Source organism: Mirounga leonina, unplaced genomic scaffold (assembly GCF_011800145.1).
Source record: "Mirounga leonina isolate KUSES-001 unplaced genomic scaffold, KU_Mleo_1.0 Mir_101529, whole genome shotgun sequence".
NCBI lineage: Eukaryota > Metazoa > Chordata > Mammalia > Carnivora > Phocidae > Mirounga > Mirounga leonina.
In genome coordinates, this window is record NW_023270143.1 from 3,069,037 (window position 1) to 3,088,419 (window position 19,383).

General features: G+C 38.7%; 1 pseudogene; it reads left to right on the forward strand.

The window, feature by feature from the left end:
* Positions 1–15,066: 15,066 nt before the first annotated feature.
* LOC118027357 lies at positions 15,067–17,011 on the forward strand (annotated as a pseudogene).
* Positions 17,012–19,383: the final 2,372 nt, after the last annotated feature.

Genomic DNA, 19,383 nt, shown 5'->3' on the forward strand with positions numbered 1-19,383 from the left:
ATTCTTTTATAATTGTATTTCTGCAGTATTGTTTGTGATCTCTCTTTCATTCATGATTTTATTTATTTGGGTGTTTTCTCTATTCTTTTTGTAAGTCTGGCTAGGGTTTTTTTAATTTTGTCAGTTGTTTCAAAGAACCAGCTCCTAGTTTTGTTGATCTGTTCTACCATTTTTTTATTTCCTTATCATTTATTACCACTCTAATCTTTATTATTTCCCTTCTCCTACCAGATTTAGGCTTTATTTCACCAGGACCTCGTATATTGAATATATATATATATATATATTTGATAAACCCTAAGCCAGACTTATCAAAAAGAAAAGAGAAAGAACCCAAATAATTAAAATAACAACAAGAGAGGAGAAATAACAACCAACACCATAGAAATATACAAAAAATTAAGAGAATATTATGAAAATCTTTATACCAAAAAGCTGGACAAGCTGGAAGAAATGCATAAATTTCTAGAAATGCACAAACTACCAAAACTGAAACAGAAAGAAATAGAAAACTTGAATAGACTCATAACCCAGCAAAGAAATTGAATGAGCAATCAAAAAATCTCCCACAAGCAAACTGCCAGGACCAGATGTCTTCAGAGGTTAATTCATTCAAACATGTAAAGAAGAGTTACTACCTATATTTCTCAAACTATTCCAAAAAATAAAAAAGGAAGCAAAATTCCATATCATTCTATGAAGCCAGCATTACCCTGATACCAAAACCAGACAAAGTCTCTACTAAAAAAGAGAACTACAGGCCAACATCCCTGAGGAACAGGGAAGAAAAAATTCTCAATAAAATACTAGCAAATTGAATCCAACAGTACATTAAGAGAACCATCATGACAGAAAAGTGGGACTTATTCCTGGGCTTCAAGAGTGGTCCAATATTCTCAAATCAATCAACATTATACACCATATTAATAAAAGAAAGGGTAAGGACCATATAATCCTTTCAGTAGGTGCGGGAAAAGCATTTCACTAAGTACAACATCCATTAATGATAAAAACCCTGAACAAAGTAGGGTTAGAGGGAACATAGCTTTACATCATAAAAATGATATATGAATAACCCACAGGTAATATCATCCTCAATGGGGAAAAACAGAGTTTTTCTTCTATGGTCAGAAAGAAGATAGGTATGCCCACTCTCCACACTGTTATTTAACATAGTACTGAAGTTTTAGCCACAGCAATCAGACAACAAACAGAAATAAAAAGACATCCAAATTGATAAAGAAGTAATGAAACTATCACTATTTGCAGATGACATAACCACGGAAGACTCCACCAAAAACTTGCTAGAACTGATACACAAATACAGTGAAGTTGCAGGACACAAAATCAATGTACAGAAACTTGTTGCATTCCTATACACCAATAATGAGCATCAGAAAAAGAAATTAAGGAATCAGTCCCATTTATAATTGCACCAAAAACCATAAGATACATTGGAATAAACCTAACCAAAGAGGTGAGAGGTACTCCAAAAAATATAAAAGACTGATAAAAAAATTTGAAGATGACACAATGAAATTGAAAGTTATTCCATACTAAGGATTGGAAGAACAAATATTGTTAAAATGTCTATACTACTGAAAGCAATCTACACATTTAATGCAATCACTATTGAAATACCAATAAGATTATCCACAGAGCTAAAGCTCAAAATTTGTATGGAACCACAAAATACCCTGAATAGACAAAGCAACACTGAAAAAGAAAACAAACACTGGATGCATCATGATTCCGGATTTCAAGTTATATTACAAAGCTGTAGTAATCAAAGCAGTATGGTGCTGGCACAAAAATAGACATGTAGACCAATGGAATAGAACAGAAACCTCAGAAATGAACCCACAACTATGTGGTCAATTAATCTTCGACAAAACAAGAAGGACTATCCCATGGGAGAATGACAGTGTCTTCAACAAGTGGTGATGGGAAAACTGGACAACAAAATGCAAAAGAATGAAACTGGGGGCGCCTGGGTGGCCCAGATGGTTAAGCATCTGCCTTCAGCTCAGGTCATGATCCCAGGTTCCTGGGATCCAGCCCCACATCGGGCTCCTGGCTCAGCAAAGAGGCTGCTTCTCCCTCTCCCTCTCCCTCTACCTCTCTCCCTGCTCATGCTTTCTCTCTCTCTCTCTCTATCTCTGTGTCTCAAATGAATAAATAATAAAAAAAATCTTAAAAAAAAAAAGAATGAAACTGTACCACTTTCTTATACTATACAAAAAATTACATTCCTAATAGATTAAAGACCTAAATGTAAGACCTGAAACCATAAAAGTGCTAGAGGAGAACAGAGGCAGTCACCTCTTTGACACTGGATATAATATCTTTTTAGATTTGTCTCCTTATATAAGGGGAAAAAAGGAAAAATAAACTATTGGGAATTCATAAAAATAAAAGGCTTCCTTTTTATTTTATTTTATTATTTTTTTATTTTATTTTATTTTATTTTATTTTATTTTATTTTATTTTATTTTATTTTATTTTATTTTATGTTATGTTAGTCACCATCATTAGTTTTTGATGTAATGATCCATGATTCATTGTTTTCGTATAACACCCAGTGCTCCATGCAGTATGTGCCCTCCTTAATAACCATCCCTGGGCTAACCCATCTCCCCACCCCCCTCCCCGCTAAAACTCTCAGTTTGTTCCTTGGAGTCCATAGTGTTTCATGATTCATCTCTGCCTCCGATTACTCCCCTTCATTTTTCCCTTCCTTCTTGCAGTATCCTCCATGCTATTCCTTATATTCCACAAAAAAGTGAAACCATATGATAATTGACTTTCTCTGCTTGACTTATTTCACTTAGCATAATCTCCTCCAGTCCCATCCAAGTTGATGTAAAAGTTGGATATTCATCCTTTCTTTTTTTTTTTAATTTTATTATGTTATGTTAGTCACCATACAATACATCATTAGTTTTTGATGTAGTGATCCATGATCCATTGTTTTCATATAACACCCAGTGCTCCGTGCAATATGTGCCCTACTTAATACCCATCACTGGGCTAACCCATTCCCCCATCCCCATCCCCTTTAAAACCCTGTTTGTTTCTCAGAGTCCATAGTCCCTCATGGTTCATCTCTCCCTCCAATTTCCCTCCCTTCATTTTTCCCTTCCTTCTAATGTCCTCCACGCTATTCCTTATGTTCCACAGATAAGTGAAGCCATATAATAATTGACTTTCTCTGCTTCTTTCACTTAGCATAATCTCCTCCAGTCCCATCCATGTGGATGTTAAAGTTGGGTATTCATCCTTTCTGATGGCTGAGTAATATTCCATTGTATATATACACCACATCTTCTTTATCCATTCATCTGTTGAAGGGCATCTCAGCTCTTTCCACAGTTTGGCTATTGCAGACATAGCTGCTATGAACATTGGGGTGCATATGGCCCTTCTTTTTACTACATCTGTGTCTTTGTGGTAAATACCCAGGAGTGCAATTGTTGGGTCATAGAGTAGCTCTATTTTAAAATTTTGAGGCACCTTAAGCTTACAATCTAATTTGTCTGATATAGGAATTGCTACCCCAGCTTTCTTTTGAGGTCCACTGGCATGGAAGATGGATCTCCATCCCTTCACTTTCAGTATGGATATATCTTTAGATTCAAAGTGAGTCTCTTGTAGGAAGCATATGGATGGGTCCCCTCTTTTTATCCAATCTGCAACCCTGTGCCGTTTTATGGGAGCGTTTAGGCCATTCACGTTGAGAGTGATTATTGAAAGATATGAATTAATAGTCATCATGTTGCCTGTGAAATCTTTGTTTCTGTAGATTGTCTCTGTAAATTTCTGTTGTATGTCACTCCTGGGGTCTTTCTCCTTTTATAGAACCCCTGTTAATATTTCTTGCAGGGCCAGCTTAATGGTCACATATTCTTTCAGTTTCTGCCAGTCTTGGAAACTCTGCATGTCTCCATCCATTCTAAATGACAGCCTTGCCAGATAAAGTATTCTTGGCTGCATGTTCTTCTCATTTAGTACCCTGTATATGTCTTGCCAGGCCTTTCTGGCTTGCCAGGTCTCTGTGGATAGGTTTGATGTTATTCTGATGTTCTACCCACTATATGTATGAAATCTCTTCCCTGTAACTGCCCCTAAGATGGTTTCCTTGGTTCTAAGATTTGTTAGTTTTACTATTACATGCCAAGGTCTTGGCCTGTTTTCCTTGATCTTCGGAATGGTCTTCTCTGCCTCTGGGACATGAATGCTTGCTTCATTTCCTAGATTAGGGATGTTCTCAGCTATAATTTGCTCAAATATATCTTCTAGTCCATTTTCTCTCTCCACCTCCTCAGGGATCCCAATAATTCTGACATTGGAACGTTTCATGGTGTCACTTACTTCTCTGATTCTGTTTTTGTTTATTTTGAGTTGTTTTTCACTGGCCTCCTCTTTTACCTTTTTTTCTATCAATTGGTCTTCTAGATCACTAATTCGTTCTTCTGCCTCACTTATCCTAGCTGTTAGATTATCTAGATTAGATTGAATCTCATTGATAGCATTTTTAAATTCTGCCAGTCCAGCTTTCATTTCTGCCCTTAGAGACTCTATGTTGCCATTAATCGATTTCTCCATTCTAGCTGTCGTCTTCACAATTGCTACCCTCAATTCCATTTCTGACTTCTTGGTTATATCTGTATCCATTTCTAAATCTGTGGCAGAACTCACAGTCTCTGGGTCTTTCTTATTTTGGGGGTTCCTCCTCCTAGTCATTCTGTTGAGGGGTGGTTGAGGGAATTTTTGAGTCCAAATTATTGACCAGAACCCAAGCAAGATGCACCTGTTTTATAGGGACCTTAGGGTTGTCAACCTCTCTCTCCCAGCCTATCTTCTGGGGGAGGGGTCTGCCGCACTGTTACTCAGGCAACCCTGTTTAGGCAGAGTTGCCCTGCCTCCTGTGGGCAGAGATGGGCTCAGAGAAAACCGATTTTTGAGGGCTTTTGTTCTATGGTGGCTTTCCTTGGCATCTTTCCAGGTCTCTTCCAAGAGTCAGAACAGAAGAGATCATTTCTAGCCCTCTGCCTTGGAGCAGAGAGATCACAGTCTTTTCTTCAGTGAGCTCTCCAGGCCACACCATCTCTATTTCTGTCTGCTGCTATAAACTGCAGTGTCCTGGGTTGTGCGCCCCTCAGCATGGTTCCCAGTCCTTGCCTCTAGGTTGGGGCACTAGGACACGTCTGTGCCCTTTGCACTTCTAAAACTGCCAGCCACCTCCAGTTCTCATGTGTAGCCCCACTGCTCCAGGTTTCAGTCCAGAAATGCTGTCCTAAAGTCCTTTCCCTGCTGTTACTGGTCTGCGATTCTGTGCCCTGTCCCCAGCACAGGAGGCTTTCACTCACCGGCAGTGCATGATCCCCATGGGTCCCTCCCCCTTCCATTTACCTTTGGATATGTGCCTGCAGAATCACAGCTCCCCTCTTCATACCTCAAAACCAACCGCCTACAATATTCTGTTTGTAGAGATCCAGATATATCTTCTTACATCTCAGGCTGATTTTTTGGGTGTTAAGAGGGATCTGGTAGATATCCAGCTCAATTCCAGGGACTGGTTTGAATAGGGTCCCCTACTCCTCTGCCATCTTTTCCTCCCCCCTAATAAAAAGCTTCTGCACAGTGAACGAACCAACACAACTAAAAGGCTACCTACAGGATGGGAGAAGATATAAACAAATGACATATCTGATAAAAAGGGTTAGTATCCAAAATATATGAAGAACTTATCAAACTCAACACCCATAAAAACGAATATTCCAATTTAAGAGAGAGAGAGAGATTAAGGCTAAGTGAAATAAGCCAGTCAGAGAAAGAGAAATACCATATGATTTCACTCACATGTGGGATTTAAAAAGCAATACTACTGAACAAATGGATAAAAAAGATAGAGCCGAGATGCCCTTCAACAGATGAATGGATAAAGAAGATGTGGTCTATATATACAATGGAATATTACTCAGCCATCAGAAAGGATGAATACCCAACTTTTACATCAACATGGATGGGACTGGAGGAGATTATGCTAAGTGAGATAAGTTAAGCAGAGAAAGTCAATTATCATATGGTTTCACTTATTTGTGGAACATAAGGAATAGCACAGAAGACATTAGAAGGAAGGGAAAAATGGGGGGCGGAATTGGAGGGAGAGATGAACCATGAGGGACTATGGACTCTGAGAAACAAACAGGGTTTTAGAGAGGAGGGGGGAGGGGGAATTGGTTAGCCCAGTAATGGGTATTAAGGAGGGCACATACTGCATGGAACAATGGGTCGTGGATCACCACATCAAAAACTAATGATGTATTATATGGTGACTAACATAACATAATAAAATTTTTAAAAAATTAAATTAAAAAAATAAAACATAAAAAAATAAATAAAATAAATAAAAACAAACAATAAAAAAAGATAGAGACAATCCATAAAACAGAATCTTAACTACAGAAAACAAACATGTTTACCAGAGGGGAGTGGGTGGGTGGATTAAATAGGTGATCGGGATTAAGGAGTGCAGTTAGGTGTTGAGCACCACCTGTTGTATGGAAGTGCCAAATCACTATATTATACAAATGAAACTAATACTACACTGTATGATAACCAGAATAAAAGTAAAACCTTGAAAAATGGGTAGAAGACATGAAGAGACATTTTTCCAAAGAAGACATACAGATGTCTAATGGACACACCAAAAGGTGCTCAACATCACTCATCTACAGGGAAATACAAATCATAACTACAATATTGTATCACCTCACACCTGTCAGAATGGTTAAAATCAACAAGATAAGATACAACAGGTGGTGGATAGGATGTGGAGCAAGGAGAACATTCTTGCACTGTTGGTGGGAATGCAAACTGTTGCAACCATTCCAAACAAGAGTATGATGATTACTGAAAAAGTTAAAAATAGAACTGCCATACAACCCAACAATTGCACTACTAGGTATTACCCAAGGAATGCACAAGTACTATTTCAAAGGGATGCATGCACACTGATGTTTATAGCAGCTGTATGGACCAGAGCCAAATTTTGGAAACAGGCCAAGTGTATATCAACTGATGAATGGTTGAAGAATTTGTATATATATACAATGGAATATTAACCTTAAATAAATGAAATCTTCCCATTTGTAATGATATCCATGAAGCTAGAGAGTATTATGCTTTGTCATATAAGTCATTCAAAGACAAATATCGTGTGATTTCACATATTTTTTAAAATAAAATATTAGGTTCTTTTAGATAAAGAGTGGAAAAAATTGAGATTCAATCTTAAACTGTCCATTTGATATTCTGTCTTTAAATTGTATTGACATGGCAAATTTCTTTGTTACTGTATTTTCTTTTTCTCTTTCTTTTCTTCTTGTAATGCAATTTTCTACAGTTGAACGTGGTTTTAATACTTCTCCTTTGCCTTGCCTCACTTAATTCCTTACCTAATTTCCTTCCTTTGTTGGTTCTCATACACTGTTATCTAAATCTGCCTTTTATTCCACCCACTCCCCACACGAAAATGCACACACAAAAAATGAATGAAGTTTAAGAGATCAAAGGAGATGTTCATTATCATTCCTGAATTCATTGCATTTCTAGTGACTTAGAGAACGTTGATTATGGAATGAGAGCTCCCCATTATGGTTCTATTCAACATTTTCCTCTTCCTGTTTCCTAAGCATCCCCCCCATATGTATTTTAAGAAACTCAGTGCAATCTCTTTACTTCATGAAAAGAGTAATCAATAATGATTAGCCATGAAATGAAAACGTAGGCCTAGAATTCTACCATTTAACAAAGGCTTAGTACCTATTCTTCTCAAACTATTCTAAAAAATATAAGAGGAAGGAAAACTTTTAAGTTCATTCTCTGAGGCCAGCATTACCCTGATACCAAAACCGGATAAAGACACAACAACAACAACAACAAAAGAACTACAGGCCAATATCTCTGATGAACATACATGCAGAAAGGAAAGATGATGGAGGAGTAAGGGACCCTATTTCAACTGGTCCCCAGAATTTAGCTGGATATCTACCAGACCACTCTGAGCACACACGAAACCAGCCTGAGATGTAAGAAACTCTGGATCTCTACAAGCAGAATATAGCAGGTGGTTGGTTTTGAGGTATGAAGCAGGGACCCCTGATTCCATGGGCAGATATTGGAGGATAAATGGCAGCGGGAGGGAGCCTGTCTGTGGGGATCCTACACCACCAGTGAGCGACAGCCTCCTGTGCTGGGGACAGGGCACAGATTCTCAGACCAGTAGCGGGCAGGGAAAGGACTTTAGGGCAGGCCCCAGGGCGGAAACCCAGAGCGGTGGGGTCTTGCAGGCAAACTGGGAGCAACTGGCGGTTTTAGAAGCACAAAGGGCAGAGACGTGCCCGGACCTGGAAGCAGGACTGGGGTCGCTGCAGAGGGGCACACAACCCAGGAAGCTGAAGTTTCTAGCGGCACGGACAGAAATGGAGACAGTGTGGCCTGGAGAGCTCACTGAAGAAAAGAATGCAGTCACTCTGCTCTGAGGCAGAGGGTTAGAAACGGTCTCTTCTGCTCTGACTCATGAAAGAGACACAGAAAGCCACCAGGGAAAGCCGCCAGAGAACAAAAGCCCCCAAAACGGATTCCTACTGAGCCCATCCCTCGCCACAGGGGGGCAGGGCAACTCCACCCAAACAGGGTTGCCTGAGTAACAGCACGGCAGGCCCCTCCCCCAGAAGACAGGCTGGGAAAACAAGAGGCCAGCAACCCTAAGGTCCCAAGAAAACAGGTGCATCTTGCTTGGGTCCTGGTCAATGATTTGGACTCTATACATTCCCTGAAACACACATCAACAGAATGACTAGGAGGAGAAACCTCCAAAATAGAAAAGACTCAGAGATTATGACTTATGCTACAGATTTACAAATGGATGCAGATATAACCAAGATGTCAGAGATGGAATTCAGGCTAGCATTTGTGATGACAATGGCTAGAATGGAGAAATCAATTAATGGCAACATAGAGTCTTTAAAGGGCAGAAATGAAAGGTGAATGGGCAGAACTTAAAAATGCTATCAATGAGAACCAATCCAATCTAAATAATCTAACAGCTAGGGTAAGTGAGGCAGAAGAACGAACAAGCGACCTGGAAGACAATATAATAGATAAAAAGGGAAAAGAGGAGGCCAGGGAGAAACAACTCAGAATCCATGAAAATAGAATCAGAGAAATAAGTGACACCATGAAGCGTTCCAATGTCAGAATAATTGGAATCCCGGAGGGATTGGAGAGAGAGAGAGAGAGAGAGGACTAGAAGATGTATTTGAGCAAATTGTAGCTGAGAACTTCCCTAATCTGGGGAATGAAGCAAACATTTGTGTCCTAGAGTCAGAGAGGACCCCTCCCAAGGTCAAGGGAAACAGGCCAACACCCCAACATGTAATAGTAAAACTTGCAAATCTTAGAACCAAGGAAACCATCTTAAGGGCAGTTATGGGGAAGAGACTCCTTACGTACAGAGGGAGGAACATCAGAATAACGTCAGACTTATCCAAAGAGACCTGACAAGCCAGAAAGGCCTGGCAAGACACATTCAGGGTACTAAATGAGAAGAACATGCAGCCAAGAATACTTTATCTGGCAAGACTGTCATTTAGAATGGATGGAGAGATGCAGAGTTTCCACAACCAATTGAAACTGAGAGAATATGTGACTACTAAGCCGGCCCTGCAAGAAATATTCAGGGGGGTTCCATAAAAGGAGAAAGACCCCAAGAGTGATCTACAACAGAAATTTACAGGGACAATCCATAAAAACAATGTCTTCACAGGCAACATGATGACAATTAATTCATATCTTTCAATAATCACTCTCAACATGAATGGCCTAAATGCTCCCATAAAAAGGCACAGGGTTGCAGATTGGAAAAAAGACAGGACCCATCCATGTGCTGCCTGCAAGAGACTCATTTTGAACCTAAACATATCCCGACTGAAAGTGAAGGGATGCAGATCCATCTTCCATGCCAGCGAACCTCAAAACAAAGCTGGGGAAGCAATTCTTATATCAGACAAATTAGATTTTAAACTAAAGTCTGTAATTAAAGACACAGAATGACTATATCATGCTTAAAGGGTCCATCCAACAAGAAGATCTAATAATTGTAAATATCTATGCCCCTAACATGGGACCAGCCATCTACATAAGCCAACTGTTAACCAAAATAGTCATATTGATAACAATATGTTAATTGTAGGAGACCTCAACACTCCACTCTCAGCAATGGACAGACCACCTAAGCAGAAAATCAACAAAGAAACAAGAGCTTTGAATGACACACTGGACAAGATGGACCTCATAGATATATACAGAACATGCCACCCTAAAACAACAGACTACTCATTCTTCACGAGTGCACATGGAACTTTCTCCAGAATAGACCATACTCTGGGTCACAAATCACGTCTCAACCGATACCAAAAGATTGAGATTATTCCCTGCATATTCTCAGACCACAATGCTTGAAAACTGGAACTCAATCACAAGAAACAATTGGGCAGAAATTCAAACACTTGGAAGCTAGAGACCACTCTGCTCAAGAATGTTTGGGTCAATCAGGAAATCAAAGAACTTAAACAATTCGTAGAAATCAATGAGAATGAAAACATCAGTCCAACCCTATGGGATACCGCAAAGGCAGTCCTAAGGGGGAAATACAGAGCCATCCAAGCCTCACTCGAAAAAATAGAAAAATCCCAAATTCACCAACTAACTAACTAACACCAAAGAACTAGAGAAAAAGCAACAAACGATGCATAAGCCATGCATTAGAAGAGAAATAATTAAAATTAGAGCAGAGATCAATGAATTAGAATCCAGAAACACAGTAGATCAGATCAACGAAATGAAGTTGGTTCTTTGAAAGATTTAATAAGATCAATAAACCACTGGCCAGACTTATCCAAAAGAAAATAGAAAATACCCAAATTAATAAAATTATGAATGAGAGAGGAGAGATCATGACTAACATCAAGGAAATAGAAACAATTATTAGAAATTATTATCAGCAACTATATGCCAATAAACTGAGCAATCTGGATGAAATGGAGGCCTTCCTGAAACCTATAAGCTGCCAAGACTGAAACAGGAAGAAATTGACAACCTGAATAGGCCAATAATCAGTAACGAGAGTGAAGCAGTGATCAAAAACCTCCCAAAAAACAAGAGTCCAGGGCCTGATGGATTCCGTGGGCAATTCTACCAAACATTCAAAGAACAAATAATACCTATTCTACTGAAGCTGTTTCAAAAAATAGAAACAGAAGGAAAACTTCCAAACTCATTCTATGAGGCCAGCATTACCTTAATCCCCAAACCAGGCAAAGACCCCATCAAAAAGGAGAATTTCAGACCAATATCCCTGATGAATATGGATTCCAAAATCCTCAACAAAATCCTAGGTAATAAGATCCAACAATACATTAAAGGATCATCCCCCATGACCAAGTGGGATTTATCCCTGGGATGCAAGGGTGGTTCAACATTCGCAAATCAATCAATGTGATAGAACACATTAATAAGAGGAGGGAGAAGAACCATATGGTCTTCTCAATTGATGCAGAAAAAGCATTTGACAAAATACAGCATCCTTTCCTGATTTAAACTCTTCAGAGTATAGGGATAGCGGGAACATTCCTCAAGTTCATAAAATCCATCTATGAAAAACCCACAGTGAATATCATCCTCAATGGGGAAAAGCTGAGAGCCTTTCGCTTCAGATCAGGAACACGTTAAGGATGCCCACTCTCACCACTATTGTTCAACATAGTACTAGAAGGCCTAGCAACAGCAATCAGAAAACAAAAAGAAATAAAAGGTATTCAAATTGACAAAGAAGAAGTCAAACTCTCTCTTTTCACAGACGACATGATACTTTATGTGGAAAACCCAAAAGACTCCACCCCCAAATGACTAGAACTCATCCAGCAATTCAGTAATGTGGCAGGATACAAAATCAATGCACAGAAATCAGTTGCTTTCTTATACACTAACAATGCAACTGTTGAAAGAGAAATTAGAGAAACGATTCCATTTACAATAGTACAAAAATCAATACGATACCTCGGAATAAACCTAACCAAAGAGGTAAAGGATCTATACTCTAGGAACTACAAAACAGTCATGAAAGAAATTGAAGAAGACACAAAAAGATGGAAAAATATTCCGTGCTCATGGATCAGAAGAATAAACATTGTTAAAATGTCTATGCTACCCAGAGCAATCTATACCTTCAATGCCATCCCGATCAAAATTCCAATGACATTTTTCAAAGTGCTGGAATGAACAATCCTAAAATTTGTATGGAATCAGGAGAGACCCTGAATCGCCAAGGAAATGCTGAAAAAGAAAAACAAAGCTGGGGGCATCCCGTTGCCCGATTTCAAGCTATCTTACAAAGCTGTGATCACCAAGACAGCATGGTACTGGCACAAAAACAGACATAGACCAATGGAACAGAATAGAGAGCCCAGATATGGACCCTCAACTCTATGGTCAAATAATTTTTGACAAAGCAGGAAAAAACATGCAATGGAAAAAGACAGTCTCTTCAATAAATGGTGCTGGGAAAATTGGACAGCCACATGCAGAAGAATGAAACTCGACCATTCTCTAACAACATTCACAAAGATAAACTCAAAGTGGGTGAAAGACCTCAATGTGAGACAGGAATCCATCCAAATCCTAGAGGAGAACATAGGCAGTCACCTCTTTGACATCGGCCACAGCAACTTCTTTCAAGATACATCTCCAAAAGCTAGTGAAACAAAAGCAAAAATGAACTTTTGGGAGTTCATCAAGATAAAAAGCAAAGGAAACAATCAACAAAACAAAGAGGCAACCCACAGAATGGGAGAAGATGCAAATGACACTACAGATAAAGGGCTGCTATCCAAGATCTATAAAGAACTTCTCAAACTCAACCCCCCAAAAACAAATAATCAGGTCAAAAAGTGGGCAGAAGGTATGAAAAGACACTTCTCTGAAGAAGACACATGAAAAAATGTTCATCATCATTAGCCATCAGGGAAATCCAAATCAAAACCACATTGAGATACCACCTTACACCAGTTAGAATGGCAAAAATGGACAGGGAAAGAAACAACAAATGTTGGAGAGGTTGTGGGTAAGGGGGAACCCTCTTACACTGTTTGTGGGAATGCAAGTTTGTACAGTCACTTTGGAAAACAGTGTGGAGGTTCCTCAAAAATTTAAAAATAGAGCTACCCTATGACCCAGCAATTGCACTCCTGGGTATTTACCCCAAAGACACAGATGTAGTGAAAAGAAGGGCCATATGCACCCCAATGTTCATAGCAGCAATGTCCGCAATAACCAAACTGTGGAAAGAGCCAAGATGCCCTTCAACAGATGAATGGATAAAGATGTGGTCCCTATATACAATGCAATATGACTCAGCCATCAGAAAGGATGAATACCCAACTTTTACATCAACATGGATGGGACTGGAGAAGATTATGCTAAGTGAAATAAGTCAAGCAGAAAAAGTCAATTATCATATGGTTTCACTTATTTGTGGAACATATGGAAAACATGGAGGACATTAGGAGAAGGAAGGGAAAAATGAGGGGTGGGGAATTGGAAGGAGAGATGAACCATGAGAGACTATGGATTCTGAGAAACAAACAGGGTTTTACAGGGGCAGAGGGAGGACAGATTGGTTAGCCCCGTAATGGGTACTAAGTAGGGCATGTACTGCATGGAGCACTGGGTGTTATACGAAAACAATGGATCGTGGATCATCACATACAAACTAATGATGTATTGTATGGTGACTAACAGAACATAAAAAAAAAAAAAAAAGAACATACATGCAAAAATTCCCAACAAAATACTAGGAAACCAAATAGAACAATACACTTAAAAAACCATTCACCATGGAGCGCCTGGGTAGCTCAATCAGTTAAGTGTCTGCCTTCAGTTCAGGTCATGATCTCAGGGTGCTGGGATCAAGCCCTGTGTCAGCTCTCTGATTGTCAATGAGTCTGTTTCTCCCTCTCCCACTGCTTGTGCCCTCTCTCTCTCTGTCAAATAAATAAATAATTTTTAAAATTTTAAAAAAATCATTCACCAAGATCAACCGGGATTTATTCCCAGGATGGAAAGGTGGTTCAATATTTGCCAATCAAAAATTCTGATACATCACATCAATAAGAGAAAGAATGAAAATCATCTGATAATTTCATAGATGGAGAAAAAGCATATGATAAAGTACAACACTGATTCATGATAAAGACCCTCAACAAGGTAGGTTTAGAGGTAACATACCCCAACAAAATAAAGGCCATATATGAAAAACCCACAGCAAACATCATCCTCAGTGGAAAAAACTCAGAGCTTTTCCCCAGGGTCATGATGATGACAAGGATATCCACCTTCACCACTTTTATTCAACAGAGTAATGGGAGTCCAAGGCACGGGAATCAGACAAGATAAAGGAATAAAAGACATCCAACTTGGTAAGAAAGAAGTAAAACTTTCACTATTTGCAGATCACATGATATTATATAGAAAACCCTAAAGACTGCACCAAAACACTACTGGAACTGATAAATGAATTTAATAAAGTCATAGCATACCAAATCAAGGTACAGAAATCTATTGCACTTCTATACACTAATAAAAAGTAGCTGAAAGAAAAATTAAGAAAATTAAGAAAACTATACCATTTATAATTGCACCGAAGTTATAACATATCTAGGAATAAATTTATCTAAGGATGTAAAAGACATGTATTCTAAAAACTATAAAACACTAATTAAAGAAATTTAAGAAGACATGAAGACAAAATGGAAAGACATGCCAAGCTCATGGGTTGGAAGAAGAAATATTGTTTAAATGTCTATTCTACCCAAAGCAATCAACAACTTTAAAGCAATCCATATTAAAATATGAAGAGCAGAGAAGACTCTACGATGGCACCATGGAGTGGTGCAGAGCCAGACCGGAGTGATGCCGGACGTGCCTGATCTTCCTCACCGAACCATGTTGAAGCAAAAAGCAGGCGCCAACACCTCCTCATGGGTTGTTGCTTCCCAGTGAAACTCAGCAGTGTCCCGTGCTCCGGAAAGGAGGCCGACGGAGGACCCGAATCAAAGAGGTCAGGAGGCCGGTAGGGGCGGCAGAGGTGGCGGCTGGAGGAACCCCTCCTGCCTCCAGCAACCTGGGGCCGCTGGCCTCCGAGAACCGCTGCTTTGCTTTGGATTGAATAACGTGTGGGTTGGCACTGTGATCGGTCGTGGAGGATCAAAAATAAAAGACATCCAAAGTACAACAAACACGAAAATACAGATAATAACATGTAATTCAGAAGAAGCAGATGTCAAAATCTTTGTCAACAAGGTGATGCAGGCGAAGGCCAAAACTGTGATAGATAATCTTGTTAAAAAACAAGAAAATTACAATTCAGAACTCAGAACTGATATTGTTGCATTCCAACCTTCTGTTGGAAGAGATGTAAAGACAGATAGTAATGTTACAGAGAATCAGCCATTGATTGATTGGGATCAAATTCGAGAAGATGCTTTGAAGTGGGGGAAAAAATAGTGGGAAGATTTACCACCAATTAAGAAAAACCTTTACGTGGAGTCAGAAGCAACAAGTTCAATGTCACAGTGCAAGTAGACACTCGGAGGAAAGAAAATTATAATGTGTGATGACTCGAAAGAAGGGGAGAAGCGTCATATACCCAATCCTACTTGTAAATTTGAGGATGCTTTTCAGTGTTATCCTGAGGTTATGGAAAACATTAAAAAGGCAGGCTTTCAAAAGCCAACACTGATCCAGTCGCAGTCATGGCCGATAGTTTTACAAGGTGTAGATCTTATAGGCGTAGCCCAAACTGGAACCGGGAAAACACTGTCCTACTTAATGCCCGGATTTATACACTTGAATTCACAGCCTGTAATTAGAGGAAAAAGGAATGGACCCAGCGTGTTAGTCCTTACACCTACGCATGAGTTAGCACTTCAAGTGGAAGCTGAATGTTTTAAGTATTCATATAAAGGCCTCAAAAGTGTGTGTATATATGGTGGTGGAGATAGAAATGGACAAATAGAAGATCTGAAAAAAGGAGTAGATATTATTATTGCAACTCCTGGAAGACTGAATGATCTACAAATGAATAACTTTGTTAACCTCAGAAATGTAACCTACTTGGTTTTAGATGAAGCCGACAAGATGCTAGATATGGGATTTGAACCCCAGATAATGAAGATTTTATTAGATGTGCGCCCATACAGGCAGACTATTATGACAAGTGCAACATGGCCATATGCTGTCCGTCGACTTGCACAGACTTATTTGAAAGAGTCAATGACTGTATATGTTTGTACTTTGGATCTAGTGGCAGTAAGTACTGTGAAACAAAACATAATTGTCACCACCGAAGAAGAGAAATGCTCTCATATCCAAACTTTTCTAGAAAGCATGTCTCCCAAAGACAAAGTCATAGTGTTTGTCAGCAGAAAAGCTGTTGCTGACCACCTATCAAGCGACCTGATTCTGCGACATGTTATCAGTGGAATCCCTTCATGGTAATAAGGAGCAGAGTGACCAAGAGAGGGCATTAGAAAACTTTAAAACAGGTAAGGTAAAAATATTGATTGCCACCGACTTGGCATCTCGGGGTCTTGACGTACTTGATATCACACATGTCTATAATTATGATTTCCCCCGAACATCAAAGAATACATGCACAGAGTAGGGCGTACTGGAAGAGCAGGGAGAACTGGGATATTTATTATTCTCCTCACTAGAAATGACTGGAGGGTTGCTGGAGAGTTAATTAATATTCTGGAAAGAGCACAACAGAGTATCCCAAAGGATCTTGTGGCAATGGCCAAGAGGTAGGAGGTGAATAAATTGAAAAAAGAAATGGAGAAAAAATTGGGGGAAACCCCAAGGAAAACCCCAAAAGTTTTATTATTAATGCCCTTGTTGAAAAGTGTTACCAGCCTCCTGAGAGGAGATCTCAAGATATATGGAAGTATGGGAAACATGCTGGCTCTATGAAGAAATAAGTGATTCTTAAAATAGTAGTGTTTAAAAATGTAGAATTTGGTATTTTATACTTTCTTTAATAAAATCAAAAGTAGGGCGCCTGGGTGGCTCAGATGGTTAAGCGTCTGCCTTCGGCTCAGGTCATGATCTCAGGGTCCTGGGATCGAGTCCCGCATCGGGCTCCCTGCTCCTTGGGAGCCTGCTTCTCCCTCTGCCTCTCTCTCTCTCTCTGTCTCTCATGAATAAATAAATAAAATTTAAAAAATAAATAAATAAAATCAAAAGTATTTAAACTTGAGTTAAAATTTTTTTCATGGATATTAAGGAATGTAGCATTACATTTTTTCACTTTTTACTATCCTTATTTAAAAATGTAAATTTTATCTCCTGTAATGTTGTTATATTAAGGTCAGTCTTTAAAGAGTTGAAAGCCTGTTCAGATGTCATGGCAGTGGAAGATACTGTTAACAAATAAATGTTTTTCTATGATAAAAAGAAAAAAATATGAATAGCATTTTTCACAGAGATAGAACAAATAATCCTAAAAAGACCCCAAATAGCTATAGCAATCTTCACAAAGAAAAAAAAAAAAAACCTGGAGATATCACAATTCCAGACTCCAAAGTGTATTACAAAGCTGTTGTAATCAAAACAGTATGGTACTGGTGCAAAAACAGACACATAGATCAATGGAACAGAATAGAAAGCAGAGGATTAAACCAACAATTTTATGGTCAATTAATCTTTGACATAGGTGGAAAGAATATCCAATGGTAAAAAGATAGTCTCTTCAACAAATGGTGCTGGGAAAACTGGACCACTTTCTTACACCATACACCAAATATACTCAAAATGAATTAAGGACTTAAATGTAAGACATGAAACCATAAATATCCCAGAAGAAAGCACAGGTAGTAATTTCTCTGACATCACCCATAGCAACATCTTTCTAGATAGGTCTCCTGAGGAAAGGGAAAGAAAAGCAAAAATAAACTATTTGTGCTATATCAAAATAAAAAACCTTCTACACAGCAAAGGAAACAACAAAACTAAAAGGCAATCTACCTAATGGGACAAGATATTTGCAAATGACATATCTGATAAAGGGTTAGTATCCAAAATGTATAAATAATTTATACAACTCAACACACAAAAACAAATAATGCAATTAAAAAATGGGCAGATGACATGAATAGACATTTCTCCAAAGAAGACATCCAGATGGCAAACAGAAACATGAAAATATGCCTAACACCACTCATTATAAGGGAAATGCAAATTAAAGCTACAATGAGATATCTGTATCTTTGGCTAAATATCTAGCAGTGCAAATGCTGGATCGTAGGATAGCTCTATTTTAACTATTTGAGGGATTTCCATACTGTTTTCCAGAGAGGCTGCACCAGTTTGCCTTCCCACCAACAGTGGAACAGGGTTCCCCTTTCTCTGCATTCTCACCAACATCCATAGTTTCTTGAGTTGTAAATTTTAGCCATTCTGACAGGTGTACGGTGGTATCTTATCCTGGTTTTGGTTTGTATTTCCCTGATGATGAATGATGTTGAGCATCTTTTCATGTGTTTCTTAGCCATCTGGATGTCTTCTTTGGAAAAATGTTTACTCATGTCTTCTTCCCATTTCTTAACTAGATATTTATTTTTTGGATGTTAAATTTGATAAGTTCTTTACAGACTTTGGATATTAACCCTTTATCAGATATGTCATTTGCCAATATCTTCTCCCATTCCATAGGCTTCCTTTTAGTTTTGTTGATTGTTTCCTTTGCTGTGTAGAAGTTTTTGTTTTGTTTTGTTTTGTTTTTATGTTGATGAAATCCCAATAGTTCATTTTTGCTTTTGTTTCCCTTGCCTCTGGAGACATATCTAGTAAGAAGTTGCTATGACCAATGTCAAAGAGGTTACTTCCTGTGTTCTCTAAGATTTTGATGGTTTCCTGTCTCACATTTAGGTCTTCCAACCATGTTAAATTTATTTTTGTATATGGTGCAAGAAAGTGTTCCAGTTTCATTCTTCTTTCCATTGAATATTCTTTCCAGCTTTGTTGAACATTAGTTGATATAGTTGTGGGTGCATTTTTAGGTTTTCTCTTCTGTTCTATTGATCTATGTGTCGTTTTTGTGCCAGTAACATACTGCCTTGATGACTACAGATGTAATATAGCCTGTAGTGTGGAATAATTATGCCTCTAGCTTTGCCTTTCTTTTTCAGGGTTGCTTTAGCTATTCATGGTCTTTTGTGATTCCATACAAATTTTAGGATTGTTCTAGCTCTGTGAAAAATG